At 38.9% G+C, this 7,112-nt stretch overlaps 1 pseudogene; it reads right to left on the reverse strand.

Moving 5' to 3' along the window:
- Positions 1 to 1,465: 1,465 nt before the first annotated feature.
- Positions 1,466 to 2,297, reverse strand: LOC123825636 (annotated as a pseudogene).
- Between the last annotated feature and the right edge of the window lie 4,815 nt (positions 2,298 to 7,112).

Genomic DNA, 7,112 nt, shown 5'->3' on the forward strand with positions numbered 1-7,112 from the left:
TCTTAGAACTGATTGAGCTTGGTCACAAAATGAAGGAACAAATGAAGGCTACCAAAGTTGAATAAAGGAAAATATTTAGGGAACCAACAGTGACAGGAAGGAAACCAGGACTCAAATCAACAATTTGGAACAAAAGAAAGAAATAAACATCCAACTGGAACAGAATTAAGAAACAAGAATTCAAAAAAATTAGGAGAGGCTTAGGAACCTCTAGGACAGCTTTAAATGTTCCAATATCCAAGTCATAGGGATGCCAGGAGAAGAACCAGAGCAAGAAGTTGAAAACTTATTTCAATAAATAATGAAGGAAAAGTTCCCCAATCTGGCCAGGAATTAGACTTCCAGGAAGTCCAGGAAGCCCAGAGAGTCCCAAAGAAGTTGGACCCAAAGAGGAACACACCAAGGCACACCATCATTATCTTACCCAAGATTAAAGATAGAGAGAATCTTAAAAGCAGCAAGAGGAAAGGAGACAGCTACCTACAAAGGAGTGCCTATACTATCAGCTGATTTCTCAAAAGAAATCTTGCAGGCAAGAAGGGGCTGGAAAGAAGTATTCCAAGTCATGAAAGGCAAGGACTTACATCCAAGTTTACTCTACCCAGCAAAGCTATCATTTAGAATGGATGGGCAGATGAAGTGCTTCCCAGATAAGGTCAAGTTAAAGGAGCTCATCATCACCAAGCCCTTATTATATGAAATGTTAAAGGATCTTCTCTAAGAAATAGAAGACAAAAATCTACAAACAGTAAAATGACAAATTCACAACTATCAACAACTGAACCTTAAAAAAATAAAAGCAATGAAAACAACAACTAAGCAAACAACTAGAACAGGAACAGAATCAGAGAAATGGAGTGGGGAAGGGGAGGGGAAGAATGGGAGGGGAAGGTACAGAGAATAACAAGCATAAAATAGATGGGGAGAGGTTAAGAATGGTATAAGAAACAGAGAAATCAAGAACTTATATGTAAAACCCATGGACATGAATGAGGTGGGTGGGGAATGCAGAAGGGTTGGTAATTCAGGGTAGAAGGGGGATAAAGGGGGAAAAATGGGAAAACTGCAATAGCATAATCAGTAAAATACTTTATTTTTTTCATTTTATTTATTTTTAGTTTTATAGAGAGGGGAAGGGAAGGAGAGAGGGAGAGAAACATCAATGTGTGGCTTTGTCTCCCATCCCCTACTGGGGATCTGGCCCACAACCCAGGCATGTGCCCTGACTGGGAATCGAACCAGCAACCTTCTGATTCACAGGCCCACGCTCAATCCACTGAGCCACACCAGCCAGGGCAAAAATACTTTAAAAAATAAAAATAAAAACTAAACAGGCATTTGGATAACATATTCTTGGCAATGGAACATTTATCAGACATGGAAGGGAAAGTTCTCACTCTGCATTATAGAAAGGACAGCCAGATATCAACTGTTACACAAATGAAATAAGATGGAAATTTTTAACCAACTGTTTAAACTATTTTCTTAAAGAGACTTCCTCCACCGCCAGAGATCTTGAATAACCTCCTGGTCAGTTATCCAGGGAAATTCTTCACATAATTTATGAACTTGGCCTTCACTTTGGGAAGTAAACCACTTTTTCTATACTTGCTTGCATTTTTGCTTTAATGTCCTCTACAGAATTAGGTCCTTTTGGTGTTTTAGGAGTTTTTTTCCTGTTTTTTGAATTATTCTTGACCTTTTGATCTTGGTGTTGATGATTTTGAGTCTTTTCCATTCTGGTTTAATTCTTGTGCTCTTTTGGCTGGAGTATCTCATATAGATTTCTTTACTGGAGCTTTTTCTTCAGCTTTTTCATCATCTGTATCTTCATCAGCAGCAAGTTTTACCTTTGTCTGTGGAAACTTGCTACCACTTCCAGGTGAAGAATGCTTCCTGGACATACTTAGGAGTTTCACATCCTCATCATCATCTTCCTCCACAGCTACTAAGTACTGTCCACTAATATGCACAGGCTCTGAACCACACTTCAGATATAAGACCACAGGTTATTTTATTTCAAAGCCACCAAGGGAAACTGTTGTCTATACAGGCATTTTCAGAGTTTCCAGTGTTCCTTTAATTGGACTGCCTGCATATTTCATTGCCTCTACTTCAGCAATGTACAATACATCCTTTGCACCAGCCCCTAAACTGACTGTTCATAAATATAATTGGTGCTCATCTTCATCATTATCCACCTTAAAGTGATCATCTTTGTCAGCTTTGAGTTCACAACCGAAAATATAGTTCTGGGGCCTCAGAGGGCTCATATCCATGTTCATCAAATCTTCCATGGGATAGTAGCACATACTTAGGTGGGAGAGAAGGTGGACAGAGGTAAACAACTTTTGTTCCATAGAACAGACATGCAGGATGGAATCACACCAGGGAAGCCAGTGTGATAATCAGCAATCGTTCCAATATATAAATGCATCCAAGTAACACGCTTATATTTTAAACTTACCCAATGTTATATGTCAAGTGTATTCACTAAAAAATGAGATATCACTTTATGTACACTTGGATAACTAAAATAAAATGTTGAAAGTATTAAAGGTTTGGTGAGGATATGGAGAAATTTTTACCCTCATATATTGCTGGTAGGAGTATAAAATGTACCTGCTGTGGAAAAGTTTAGTGGTTCCTCAAAAACTAAACATAGAATAGTTAAGCAACTCCATTCCTGGGTATATATCCAAAAAAAATTAAAACAAGCATTTAAACAAAAACTTTAAGGATATTATGCATGGACCATAATAATGGTTAGATATGCCATAAATACCTTTATTTTGTTTGCTTTATTTAATTACTGAGCATTCTGCTCAAAGTCCCAACATTTGAAATTTTTTGAGTATGTAGTAAGGTGGTCTACCAAAACTGTTAAAAAGTAGAGAAAAATTATTGACAGGAAAACTTTAAAATAGCTATAAATATCAGGGAATATCAAATAAGAGAAACAAAATATTATGACAATTATTACCCATATTGCATACTTCTCTAAATTTAACTTAAAATGTATGTTGAATCTGTATTTCTTAACTTTTAGTGTCATTTTAGACTTCACATCAGTTTTTAAAATAAGACTATCTCTTTTATTATCCTCAGTTATTGAGAGCAGTGTCTATAGTTTTGGAGAACATGGAATTGCAAAGTTTTTGATTTCATTGGCTGCCACAGGCTTATTTTACCTCCTGTTGCTTTTTTGTCTGGAGACTACATCTTGGAGATTTAAAAACTTTGTATTTCAGAAAATTTTATCTAACATGTACAACATATTCATGAAAGGCAAGAAGGTGAGTAACTAACACAGACTTTTTAAAAAAAATTATTGTTATTCAATTATAGTTGTCTGCACTTTCCCCCATTACCCTCCCCGGCCCTACCCACCACCTACTTCCCATTTTCATACCTTCACCACTCCATTATCTTTGTTCATGGGTCTTTATACATGTTCCTTGACCTTTCCCCATCTTTCCCCCATTATCTCCCTCCTACATTCCCTCTGGTTACTGTCAGTTTGCTCTTTATTTCAATGTCTTTGGTCCTATTTTGCTCACTCATTTGTTTTGTTGATTAGGTTCCACTTATAGGTGAGATCATATGATATTGTCTTTCACCACCTGGCTTATTTACTTACCATTATACCCTCCAGTTCCATCCATGCTGTCACAAAGGGTAGGAGTTCCTTCTTTCTTTCTGCTGCATAGTATTCCATTGTGTAAATGTTCCACAGGTTTTTGATCCGTCATTTACTGATGGACACTTAGGTTGTTTCCAACACTTGGCTATTGTAAATTGTACTGCTATGGACATTGGGGTGCATAGGTTCTTTTGAATTGGTGTTTCAGGATTCTTAGGGTATAATCCCAGTGGTGAAATTGTGGGGTTAAAAGGCAGTTCCATTTTTAGATTTCTGAGGAAATTCCATACTGTTTTCCACAGTGGCTGCACCAGTCTGCATTCCCACCAACAGTGTACTAGGGTTCCCTTTTCTCCACAGTCTCACCAGCACTTGTTGTTTGTTGTTTTGTTCATAATGGCCACTCTGACCATTGTGAAGTAGTATCTCACTGTGGTTTTAATTTGCATTTCTCTGATGGCTAATGATGCTCACCATCCTTTCATATGTCTCTGTGTCCTGGACTTTTGATACAACTCAAAGAAATCTCAATGTTAGGCCAGAAAGTATGACTTTACATATTTTTACGTCTATTACGTGTTAAAGAAAGTATCGCTTAACTATACCAAGATCTATCTGGTATTGATTTGAATTACAAGTCTTTCATTGTAGTTAGTAATTTAAATTCTAAGCTTTGAATCCTCTGCCAACAAGGAAATAATCCCTTTGTGATGGATTGACTATGATAAAAAACACTGCCTTGTGCATGAACCATCTTTGAGATGCATTTGTTTGCAATTATGAAAGTTACTTAACCCGGCCAAGATGGAGGCATAGTTGGATGCACTGTACCTCCACACACAACCAAGACTGGAACAACAACAATTTAGAGGCAGAATAACATCCAAAACTGACAGAAAATTGTTCTGAATGGAAGTCAGACAGCCAAGAAGTTGAAATAGACCCCTTCATCCAGACCAGTAGCAAGGACGGAGACAAGCAGCCAGGCGCGGTTGCAGTGCAGAGAGCAGAGAGAGTTGGGCAAGTAAGGCATCTGTGGTGTGCAAGATCAAAGCGGGTGGACCCTGAGTGTGCAAGCAGCAGCTGGCAGACCCTGGCTAAGGGGTGGCAACCAGCAGACCCAGTGAGGCAGCAATTGTAAAGCAAGGCAGTGCGCACAACCCAGGATCCCAGCGCTGAGAAATAGAGCCTCAGGACACTGATTGAAGACACCTGTGGGAGTTGAGGTGCACAGAGAGACACCCAGCCTCACAGGAGAGGTCCTTGGAAGGTCCCACAGTGTTCACAGGCCCACCCACATGGGAATTGGCACCAGAGGGGCCTAGTTTGCTTGAGGGAAGCGGCAGAAGGGACTGAGGTACCAAGGAGAATGGAGCAACTTCCATTGTTCCCTCTAGACCCCGCCCCCACATGTCACAATCCAGCGACTGGGGTGCCCAGCCCTGGTGAACACCTAAGGCTCCACCCCTTACTGTAACAGGTGCGACCAGACAAAAAAAGAGAGAGAGAGAGAGAGAGAGAGAGATAGCTCAAACAGAAGAACAAATCAAAGCCCTAGAACTCATCCTTTTAAGCGATAGAGAGATAGCCAACCTATCAGATGCACAGTTCAAAACACTGGTGGTCAGGAAGCTCACAGAATTGGTTGATTTTGGTCACAAATTAAATGAACAAATGCAGGCTATGATAAGAGAAATGAAGGAAAATGCATAGGGAACCAATAGTGATGGGAAGGAAACTGGGACTCAAAACAATAGAGTGGACCAGAAGGAAGGAAGAAATAACCAAACAGGAAAGAATGGAGAAATAAGAATTCAAAAAAATGAAGAGAAGCTTAGGAACCTCCAGGACATCTTTAAACATATCAACATCCAAATTATAGGGGTACCAGAAGGAGAAGAGGAAGAGCAACAAATGGAAAACTTATTTGAACAAATAATAAAGGAGAACTTCCCCATTTTGGCAAAGGAAATAGACTTCCAGGAAGTCCATGTAGCTCATAGTGTCCCAAAGAAGTTGGATCCAAGAAGGAACACACCAAGGCACATCATAATTACATTAGCCAAGGTAAAAATGAAGGAGAGAATCCTAGAAGCAGCAAGAGATAAGAAAACAGTAACCTACAAAGGAGTTCCCATCAGACTGTCAGCTGATTTCTCAAAAGACACCTTGCAGGCAAGAAAGGGCTGGAAAGAAGTATTCCAAGTCATGAAAGGCAAGGATCTACATCCAAGATTGCTCTATCCAGGAAAGCTTTCATTTAAAATGGAAGGGCAGATAAAGTGCTTCTCAGAGAAGGTCAAGTTAAAGGAGTTCATCATCACCAAGCCCTTATATTATGAAATGTTAAAGGGACTCATCTAAGAAAAGAAGATAAAAAAAACATGTATAGTAAAATGACAGCAAACTTACAATTATTAAAAACCACACCTAAAACAAAACCAAAAGAAACTAAGCAAACAACTAGAACAGGAACAGAACCACAGAAATGGAGATCACATGGAAGGTTAGCAACAGGGGAGTGGGAGGAGGAGAGAGGGAAAAAACATACAGAGAATAAGTAGCATAGATGGTAGGTAGAAAATAGATGGGGAGGGTAAGAATAGTATGAGAAATGTAGAAGCTGAAGAACTTATAAGTATGACACGTGGACATGAACTAAAGGAGGGGAATGTGGGTGGGAGAGGGTGTACAGGGTGGAGGTGACTGAAGAAGGGAAATGGGACAACTGTAATAGCATAATCAATAAAATATATTTTAAAAAAAGAAACTTAAAACAATGTGGGACAGTAGGACATCATACCCCTACCAGTCAGATTACTAATTATCGCTCTACATAGCTCTCATAATTTTACATAGTTTCAGAGCTTGCCAAGAATTTTAAAAATTACTTTAGTGTTCCATTTGCTCAGAATATTAGCACTTCTCTTGAGGCAGAAATTATATCTATCTCTTTGTAACTTCTCTTTATTCATCCCAATTCTGTTTCTGGGTACTATTTCAGGGTGGCTCTTGAGACCTTGGCCATAAATTTCTGTGAGTCTGAATATCTCTAATATTTCATAAGGGAAGATACCTTGAAACCATAATGGCCTCCACTACCACTTGGAGTTCTGATTAGTATGATTAGCATTCAACTGATAATTCAGTTGCCTGTTATGTGTTGCTAACTAATGTCTAGAACTATATAACAAATCAAAAGTACTGTTCCTCTTACTTTTACACCAAAGCCCATACAGATCTTATTACCCAAATCTAAAGACGCCTAGTCCAAGACATGGCTACAAAAAGACATTTAAGTTTTGAGCACCATGGGGAAAAAGGACTTTTTTTCTGGTGCCTAGAATCAAACTTGAGGATGTTACCTTGAGACTTTTTCTTGCCCTGACTTTCTTAGGCTGAGACAAGAGCCCAAGAGCTATTTCACACTTCTTCAGGTATGAAAAAGAGAACTATAATGAAGGAACTT

Source organism: Phyllostomus hastatus, unplaced genomic scaffold (assembly GCF_019186645.2).
Source record: "Phyllostomus hastatus isolate PE091 unplaced genomic scaffold, TTU_PhHast_1.1 phas_contig_64, whole genome shotgun sequence".
In the NCBI taxonomy this organism is placed as follows: domain Eukaryota; kingdom Metazoa; phylum Chordata; class Mammalia; order Chiroptera; family Phyllostomidae; genus Phyllostomus; species Phyllostomus hastatus.